The sequence below is a fragment of the Portunus trituberculatus genome, chromosome 40, assembly GCF_017591435.1.
Source record: "Portunus trituberculatus isolate SZX2019 chromosome 40, ASM1759143v1, whole genome shotgun sequence".
Lineage (NCBI taxonomy): Eukaryota > Metazoa > Arthropoda > Malacostraca > Decapoda > Portunidae > Portunus > Portunus trituberculatus.
The window spans coordinates 11,277,604-11,287,603 of record NC_059294.1 but is presented as its reverse complement, the minus strand read 5'-3'; the positions used below and the strand labels follow the sequence as shown (position 1 = coordinate 11,287,603).

The following is a 10,000-nucleotide window of genomic DNA, read 5'->3' as shown; positions in this document are numbered from 1 at the left end:
GCCACCCTCTCTCTCTCTCTCTCTCTCTCTCTCTCTCTCTCTCTCTCTCTCTCTCTCTCTCTCTCTCTCTCCTTTGTCCGGATCTGCTGCCGCCGTGCCGTTGTGGTAGACTTTGTAAACACTGGTGACGTGATGCTGGGCTTGCTGGCTCGCTGGCTCCTTTCCTAGCTTCCCCTCCCCCCTGTCACCTCTTGGCCAACCTGCCCCTCTCCAACCTGTGTCCCCTGTCCCCACACTACTCTCTCTCTCTCTCTCTCTCTCTCTCTCTCTCTCTCTCTCTCTCTCTCTCTCTCTCTGTGTGTGTGTGTGTCTCAAGGCTGGGTTTGGTTGGCCGCCCACTCAGTACTACTTGAAGGGACGCACTTCACTCACGCATCGCCAGACTTAATGGCGGACAGTGACTGGTGTATTTATTCATTTATTTATTCAGCGAGTCATCACTTCGTCGCGCACACCTTTGCTTTATTGTGTATTCCCATCTCTCTCTCTCTCTCTCTCTCTCTCTCTCTCTCCCTCTCAAATGTGTATGTGTCAGTGTTTTTGTTCTTGTTTTTGCTGCTTTTTCTCGTCTTGTTCTTGTTCTTGTTCTTATTCTTGTTCTTCTTCCTTGTGTTGTTGTTGTTGTTACTTTTTTGTTCTTATTCTTCCTCCTCCTTTTCCTCCTCCTCCTCTTCCTCGTCCTTCTCCTCCTCCTCCTCCTCCTCCTCCTCCTCCTCCTCCTCCTCCTCAACCATTGCAAACATAGATGTCAATTTCATTCATATAGAAAATAAATCCCGAAGAATATCATTAGGTCTCGTCTATCGTCCTCCAGCCCAGTCACCCGCCACAGACGAACAATTGTATGAACAAATCGCGGACATTTGCTGCGTAAACAATTGCATAATTATGGGAGATTTTAACCTTCCAGTCACAAGGTGGGGCGAACCACTGACAGCTCACGCTGGCCAGCAGCTGTATAATAGCATGCTTGAAAGCTCCCTCCACCAACACATCAAGCATCCGACAAGAGGAAACAATATCCTTGATATCGTTCTAACAAATGATGAGAATACTATTGAAAATGTGGAAATTGGACCAGAATTCAGTTCCAGCGATCATCGCACCTTAAAATTCACCATAAATTTTGACAAAGGAAAAGTGAATGAAAGTAAAGAAAAAGTGCCAGACTATCGGCGTGCAAACTACACAAGACTCCGTATGCAGCTTGCATCCATTGACTGGAATATACTGCTGGAAACACCAGATGTAGATAAGACATGGGAGGTGTTTGCTGAAAAGATAAATGATACAGCTAAGATGTGTATACCACTAAGAAACAGAAGGAAAATACTAAACACCAAACCGAAATGGTGGAATAATGAAATTAAAAGCTGTCTTCTAGCAAAGAAAGAAGCATACAACAAATACAAATTAACACAGCATAATAATGATAAATTAGAGCATGACAGATTGCGTAGAAAAGCAAAAAGTTGATAAAAGCAGCAAAAATCTGTAGAAGCTCAGATCGCAAACTCCTGTAAAACCAACCCAAAGGAATTTCACAGTTATGTAAAATCCAAAAGAGTCTTAGCCTCAACAATTGGTCCACTCATAACAGAAAACGGAAACCAAATAGATAACGAAGCTGAAATGGCAAACGTCCTAAATAGATTCTTCTCAACAGTCTTCACGACTGAAGATGTCCAAAATAGTCTGCCCATGCCAGAGCCTCAGGCACAAGGCAAAACACTGCCTGACTTCATAGTTACAGAAAATGAAATCCTCACAGTCATGAACAGCATGAACGTAAACAAAACGCCTGGACCAGACAAGATATCACCCAGGCTTCTCAAAGAAGCGAAAATGAGCTCGTGAAACCACTCACGATTATATTCAATAAAACTTTACAAGCAGGGAAAGTCCCCCAGGAGTGGAAGCTAGCAAATGTCACGCCCATTTTCAAGAAAGGAAATAAATCACTCCCAGCTAATTACAGACCAATCAGCCTTACTTCAGTAGTGTGCAAGCTGATGGAAACGATAATCAGAGATAAGATTGTCAAATTTTTAGAAGAAAATAAGATCATGAAGGATTCACAACATGGTTTCAGAAACAAGAGATCCTGCTTAACAAACCTACTAGACTTCTTTTATGAAGTTTTTAACTCGTATGACGAGACAAAAGCAGTGGATGTTATTTATCTTGATTTCCAGAAAGCTTTCGACACTGTCCCTCACAAGAGGCTAATCAGCAAAGTAAAAGCTCACGGCATAGCTGGAAATACCCTGAAATGGCTGGAAGACTGGCTCTCTGACAGAAAGCAACGAGTTGTTATAAATGGAAAAGAATCAGAGTGGCACAATGTGAAAAGTGGTGTTCCTCAAGGCTCTGTATTAGGACCAGTTCTTTTCATTGTTTATATTAATGATATTGATGAAGGAATCACTTGTAAAATAAGCAAATTCGCGGACGACACCAAAATAATGAGCAAAGTTACATCAACGTCACAATGGCAAGAACTACAGTGTGACTTAAATAAACTGACACGCTGGGCAGAAAAATGGCAAATGAAATTCAATATAGAAAAGTGTAAAGTCTTACACATTGGAAGTAACAATGTACAAGCAAAATACGTAATGAGTAATGTACCTCTGGAAAGTGCTGAGAATGAAAAAGATCTTGGTGTTGTGGTGTCTAAAGATCTCAAGCCGAGCAAACACTGCACAGAAGCAGTAAAGAATGCAAATAAATTAGTTGGGTTCATTGGAAGAACCTTTGAATTTAAATCAGAAAAAGTTATCCTTACTTTATATAACTCATTGGTGCGTCCTCAGCTTGAATACTGTGTGCAGTTCTGGTCACCATATTACAGAAAAGACATTGAAAAACTGGAAAGGATCCAGCGTAGAGTGACCAAGATGATTCCGAGATTGAGAAACAAGCCGTATGAGGAACGACTGGAAGCATTAAATTTATTCAGCTTAACAAAGCGCAGGATAAGAGGAGACCTAATCGAAGTTTTCAAAATTTTTCAGGGATACAACAACCTTGATGTCAATAAATATTTTACTATTGATCATTCCACCATAACAAGGAATAATGGATTTAAAATTACACCAAAACGCTTTAAAACCCACGAGGCAAAGCACTTTTTCTTTAATAGAATAGTTAACATTTGGAATAAGCTTCCTTCAGAAATAGTAAACAGTACTTCCATTGCATCATTCAAAAACAAAATTGATAAATATTTAAAGAATAACCCCAACAAGCTCTCTTCTTGTCTGAATAATTAAACATGATACTATATTAACTTTCTTATAGATAGATATGTAGAGTTCACCGTAGGGTGAATAATAGAATCTCCTTTCATCCTTTCCTGTGAAAATTCCATGTCAGTTTTTTTCCATACTGCATGGTACTTTTCCAAGCTATTTTCCATGCCAGCGAAAGCTGGAGGGAGTGGTGGGTGGGAGGAGCCTTCTCCTGTACTGTCCTGTCTCTCTTATCTGTAGCCAGTTAGAAGTAGTTACCAAACAGCCTCGAAAGGACCAACAGGTCTGTTGCTGTTTGGCTTTCCTTTGTATTCCTTTGTATTCCTCCTCCTCCTCCTCCTCCTTCATGTGTTTATTATTATTATTATTATTATTATTATTATTATTATTATTATTATCATCATCATCATCATCATCATCATCATCATCATCATCATATTGGTGTTGGGCTTTACTAGTGTTATGTTAATAGTATAACTGGGTTTTTTTTTTCTTTTTTTATTGGTATCGTTTGTTTTTTGTTATTACTTGTTTATTTATTTATTTTTTTTTTATTTATCTATTTTTGTGTGTGTGTACGGCGCCAGTGTGACCTTCTTGTGACGGGTCTGAATGAGTTCATCTTTAAGTTATTCATTAAAAGCCTTCGTTCGGGGCCGCCGTGGTACAGTGGAACCATGCGTGCTTTGGGGTCCGAGGGGTCTCCAAGCGCATGGGTTCGAATCCTGTCCACGGTCCGAGTGTAGGTTGGGCTTCCTCATTTGGGGCAACCGTTTCCTATCGGGTGGGGTTTTAGAGAGGAGGTACCACAAAAAGTATCCCCTTTAGCCCATAAATTCCCGTGACAAGCCCACATGGTATAAACAAAACAACAACAACAAAAAAAAAAAAGGAAAAAAAAGAAGCCTTCGATAGGGCCAACGTGTTTGCTGCTGGTTCATTTATTTATTTATTTATTCATTCATTTATTTGTTTCTCATTCGCCTGTTTGTTACTTTTGTGTATGTATTTTTTTATTTCTTTTTCTAATTCCTTACTCATTATTTCCTGTCATTGTTTACCATGTTATTTTTATTTTCCCTTCCGTTTTCTTTTTTTTCCTTCAGGCAGCTCCTACTCTTCTCCTCCCCCTTCTTCCTGCTTCAGCGTCCTCTCCTCCTCCCCCTATCCTCTCCTCCTCCTCCTCCTCCTCCTCCTCCTCCTCCTCCTCCTCCTCCTATGGACACAAATTTACACTAAAGGATCCTTAGTTGAACTTAAGAAGCCTCACTTTGCATTTTATTATTATTATTATTATTATTATTATTATTATTATTATTATTATTATTATTATTATGAGTTTTAGAAGGACATGTTTGTTTACTTATTCATAATTAGTTCCTGGTTTGATTCATGTTTAAAGGACACTTGTGACAGATAGATAGATAGATAGAGAATTACGTAGATACAAGACAGAAACAGATAGGTGGATATGGATAGACAGACGGATAGATAAATAAACAGTTAGATAGATAGATAGCTGGATAGATAGATAGATAGATAGATATAAGATGGTGATAGAATAACTTGTGGATGTGCAAACACCTTGGATTTTCCTTAGAGAGAGAGAGAGAGAGAGAGAGAGAGAGAGAGAACCTACTTACACCAAGGAATCAAGGTGCAAGCAAGTTTACCCCCCCTCCTCTCTCTCTCTCTCTCTCTCTCTCTCTCTCTCTCTCTCTCTCTCTCTCTCTCCTCGGGGCGTGAATAAGGTGGGAAGGCTGCGGTGGAGTATTGGAAATTTAGTTAGCCAAATTGACATGTGGCCTACTTCATGTGTTTAAGATCAGGTGTGTGTGTGTGTGTGTGTGTGTGTGTGTGTGTGTGTGTGTGTGTGTGTGTGTGTGTGTGTGTGTGTGTGTTTTTCTTTTTTCATTTCTTCTTATGCCTTTCTTCTTTTTTTCTCTTTTTTCTTTTTCTTTCTTTCTTTTTCTTCTTATTTTTTCTTTCTTATTGTATTTACTTAGTCTTGTTTTTGTGTGTTTTTTTTTTTATCTTCCTATCTGTTTGTTTCTCTCTTAATGCTCATTCTATTTCCTTCCACTTCCTATTGTTCTGCTGCTGCTGCTGCTGATATTCTTCTTGTTCTTGTTTATCTTGTTCTTGTTCTTTTCCCTCCTCCTCCTCCTCCTCCTCTTCCTCCTCCTTCTTCTTCTTCTTCTTCTCTTCTTCTTCTTCTTCTTCTTCTTCTTCTTCTTCTTCTTCTTCTTCTTCTTCTTCTTCTTCTTCTTCTTCTTCTTCTTCTTCTTCTTCTTCTTCTTCTTCTTCTTCTTCTTCTTCTTCTTCTTCTTCTTCTTCTTCTTCTTCTTCTTCTTCTTCTTCTTCTTCTTCTTCTTCTTCTTCTCTTCTTCCTCTTCTCCTCTTCTTCTTCTTCTTCTTCTTCTTCTTCTTCTTCTTCTTCTTCTTCTTCTTCTTCTTCCTCTCTTCATCTCCTCCTCCTCCTCCTCCTCCTCCTCCTCCTCCTCCTCCTCCTCCTCCTCCTCCTCCTCCTCCACCTCCGTTCCCAAACACACACATGCAATGACCTAAGAGTATTGCTGTTTGGTTAGCTTCCTCTTCCTCCTCCTCCTCCTCCTCCTCCTCCTCCTCCTCCTCCTCCTCCTCCTCCTCCTCCTGGGTGCAACAAAGAGGTTAACAGGCAACAACACAAAGGTACACTTGAGGTACGAAGTTGACTGGTTAGCGAAGATGGACTTGTTAATTGTTTAAAAAGGTGATTTTTTTTTTTTTTTGTTGGTTTTGTTGTGGTTGTTATAGTTGTTGTTGTTGTTATCATTGTTATAGCTATTTTTATTTTGTTTGTTATTGTTATTATTTATTTATTTATTTATTTATTTATTTATTTAGAGAGAGAGAGAGAGAGAGAGAGAGAGAGAGAGAGAGAGATTCCTGGCGTGCATTTTCCGTCGAGTTCTTGAGTTTAAACCTCTTTCTCCTCCTCCTCCTCCTCCTCCTCCTCCTCTCCGTATTGTGCTTCTCATTTTCCCTATTCTATCCCTCATTATTCTTCTCCAATTTTTCCCTCTTCACTTTTTCCCTTTTTTTTTTTTTTCCTGTTTCCTGTTCTAGTGGAACTTGAATCCGTATCTGAAGAAGTTTGTTGATTTTTGCCCTCCTCCTATTCCTCTCCTTTCTCCTCCTCCTCCTCCTCCTCCTCCTCCTCCTCCTCCTCCTCCTCCTCCTCCTCCTCCTCCTCTTCAGCTTATATCTTTTCTCTTTCTTTTTCTTTAGATTTTTTATTTTCTTATTCTTTCGTTCGTCTGTATCATCGCATATATAGTACCTCTCTGTCTCTCTGTCTCTCTCTCTCTCTCTCTCTCTCTCTCTCTCTCTCTCTCTCTCTCTCTCTCTCTCTCTCTCTCTCTCTCTCTCTCTCTCTCTCTCTCTCACATTACCAGTTGAAAAAAATACTTTCACTTGCATTCCTTTGTGTGTTTGTTTTTGTCATTATTGTTAGGCATTATTGTTGTTGTTGTTGTTGTTGTTATTTTCTTTTGTGTTATTATTAACGTTGTTGTTGTTATTGTTTTAACGGAAGCAGTAAAGGTAATAGCTTCCTCTTCTTTCTCCAACTATTGTTTCTGCTGCTGCTGATGCTGATGCTGATACTGATACTGATACTGATACTGATACTGATACTACTACTACTACTACTACTACTACTACTACTACTACTACTACTACTACTACTACTACTGCTACTACTACTACTACACCACGGCCACCACCGCCACCGCCACTATCACTACTACTACTACTACTACTACTACTACTACTACTACTACTACTGCTGCTGCTGCTGCTGCTGCTGCTGTTGCTGCTATATCACCACGGTCACCACTACCACCACCAATATCACTACTATTACTACTGCTACTACTAATACTATTGCTGCTGCTGCTGCTGCTGCTGCTGCTATATCACCACGGTCACCACCACCACCACCACCACTGCGTCATAATATGTAGAGGGCAAATGATAAACCACTCACCTCTTTCTTGTGTTTTCACCTTTAAGAAACAATTACAACACACACACACACACACACACACACACACACACACACACACACACACACACACACACACACACACACACACACACACACTAGGGATTACAACTCTACTCGTCTATCTCTGTTTAATTTACAGATAGACTGACTTCACAGTTCAACAAATGTTTTATTATTTAGTGAGTTTCCATCACTCGTGTATTTCCATTTATTTATCTTGACGCGTTCCGTATACTTTTCAACTGCCCCTTATCGATATCATGTAGTCTTTTATAGTAATAATCCCCTGTCCTTGGAAGTGAGAGTCTGATGAACGTAGTGGCTGTGAATGTAAGAAGATATACGCTGATATTTCGTATTTTCAAAATGTCAAACGTTTCGGTGTCTCATTTCAATTTCATTTAATATACTCTAGCACAAGATTGTTTTTCTGTGATTATAGTGACAGTTTAATCAAGATTCGACATTGTCAGTTAAAAAAAAAGTATGAGAACCCTCGAAACTATATATTTTGAGAGATCCACACGTTTGAAGGTATCACACTAATAAATAACGCTTGTCTATTTCGTACTGTAACTCTATATTAGACAATTCCACAGGGCAGAAATGAAACTCCGGGCACAAATATCACTCCTCGCTCATTCTTTCCTTCGCTGGCGTCTGAAAAAAATATATTGTACTCTGAATTTCTAGACGAGACTAATTTATCGAGTTAGCGGAGAAGCCTTGACGGAGGAAGAGTTTCATTCAGTTCAGCGGAGATCGTGAGTGAAATACCTAAGGAAGATTTTGTAGCAGTGGGGTGGGAGAGTCAAATCCTTCAGTACCGTGACGCGTTTTCGTATTCATTCTACTTTCTATTTGGAGATTTTATACAGTTCACAAAAATATATGGGAGATTGAAATAGTGAAGACTTTGGCCGTTAATTTTCTGACCTCCATAGACCTTTCCTAATGTCAATAAAATCTCAAGGTAGAAATGCGTCCCAGTACTGAAGGGGTTAAGATCCGCCCCTGCCCCGCCCCCCTGTAGTTGCTCCCCATCTGTTTGTGTGCCGCAGGGAATGGAGGGGGAGGAAGAGGATGGGTTAATGGGCACGTGTGTAGTGTACTAGATTACCCTTAGGACAACTAGGGTACACACATACACACACTCACACACTTCCTCTCTCTCTCTCTCTCTCTCTCTCTCTCTCTCTCTCTCTCTCTCTCTCTCCGTGTTTTTTCCTTCTTTTAACCCGATTCTTTTCTCTTTTATTCGTATTTCTCCCTTTTTCTCTTTCACTTCTTCGTACTTCGTCTATTTTTCACTTGTTTAATGTATCCCTTGCTTTTTTTTTTTTTTCCTTTGTTTTTCGATTCGTTTCTCTCTTAGTGTCTCTTTTTCTCTCTTGTCTCCTTATGTCACCTGCCGACGCCACCGATTAGCGGATTAAGTAACTCCTGTGACATTTTTTTTCCTCGTTTATGTTTATTACCATTATCATTATCGCCTTTCTTCTACACAACCCAACGGAGTATGTTTTCGTTTTCATTTTCCCTGGTTTTAGCTTTCTCAGTGTTGCCACCACCACCACCACCACCACCACCCGTGTGCTTGACGTGCCTGCAAGGTTGAACGCGAGCCAGTAGTTTTGCTCTCTCTCTCTCTCTCTCTCTCTCTCTCTCTCTCTCTCTCTCTCTCTCTCTCTCTCTCTCTCTCTCTCTCTCTCTCTCTCTCTCTCTCTCTCTCTCTCTCTCTCTCTTTCATATTGACGTGTGCAGCTTGATTTTATTTTGCTTTATGAGTCAGCCACTTGTTGTTTTTGACGTTTAGTAGAGGACTCACTCTCTCTCTCATTCTCTTTCCTGTCCACTTGCTGCTTCCCTAGTTCCTTCTTTACTTTCCTGCTTTCCTTCCTTCCTTCCTTCCTTCCTTCCTTCCTTGTTTCCTTCTGTTTTTTTCCTTCTTTCCTTTCTTCCTTCCTTGCCTCTTTCTGTAGTTCTTTCTTCTTTCCTTTTTTTCTTCCTTCCTTCCTTCCTTCCTTCCTTCCGTTTTTTTTTTTTCTTTCACACGCGGTTTTTTTTTCCCGCTCCTAAGTTGTGTGCCAGTGTGAGTGTTTGTGCCGTTTCCTGTACCGTATTGGTCCGGCTCATTGTTTTATCTATATTATTTATTTTTTTTAGTGTACGTGTTTATTTTACTCTATTTACTTGGTTTGTTCTCTCTTTTTTTTTTTCATTTGGTTTGTTCATCTTATTATTATTCATGCTTACTTTATTTCGTGTATCCTCTCTTGTTACTCCTTTATCTACTTCTTTTGGCCTCAGTTTTCAACATTTTCACCTGTCCTTTTGATCGTTACCATATACTCTCTACTTCATTTACTCTGTCTGCTTTAATAACAACATCTACCGCATTTAACTATCAACTTTAACACTTTCACTTCACTTTCTGATTGTTACTGTATATTCATGACTTTATTTACTCTATCTACTTTAATAACAACATCTACTGCATTTAACTACCAATTTTAACACCTTTACTTGACTTTCTGATCGTTGTTATATACTCATTGCTACTCTTACTCAATCTACGGTAATAACAACATGTACTATCAACTTTAATATCTTTACTTGACTTTCTGATCGTTACTATATACTCATTACTTCATTTGCTCTGTCTAGCTTCATGACAACATCTACTGCATTTAAC

The 10,000-nt window shown here is 39.6% G+C and overlaps 1 protein-coding gene and 1 long non-coding RNA gene across 2 annotated transcripts in view; both read left to right on the top strand.

Moving 5' to 3' along the window:
- The window catches only part of LOC123515974, a 100,448-nt gene that overhangs the window by 14,539 nt on the left and 75,909 nt on the right, over positions 1-10,000 (top strand). The gene's annotated exons all lie outside the window — the stretch shown is intronic.
- The window catches only part of LOC123515976, a 12,667-nt gene continuing 12,046 nt past the window's right edge, over positions 9,380-10,000 (top strand). Inside the window, exon 1 of the long non-coding RNA XR_006678033.1 lies at positions 9,380-10,000. This exon is cut by the window's right edge and continues 821 nt beyond it. This is a non-coding gene — a long non-coding RNA (uncharacterized LOC123515976).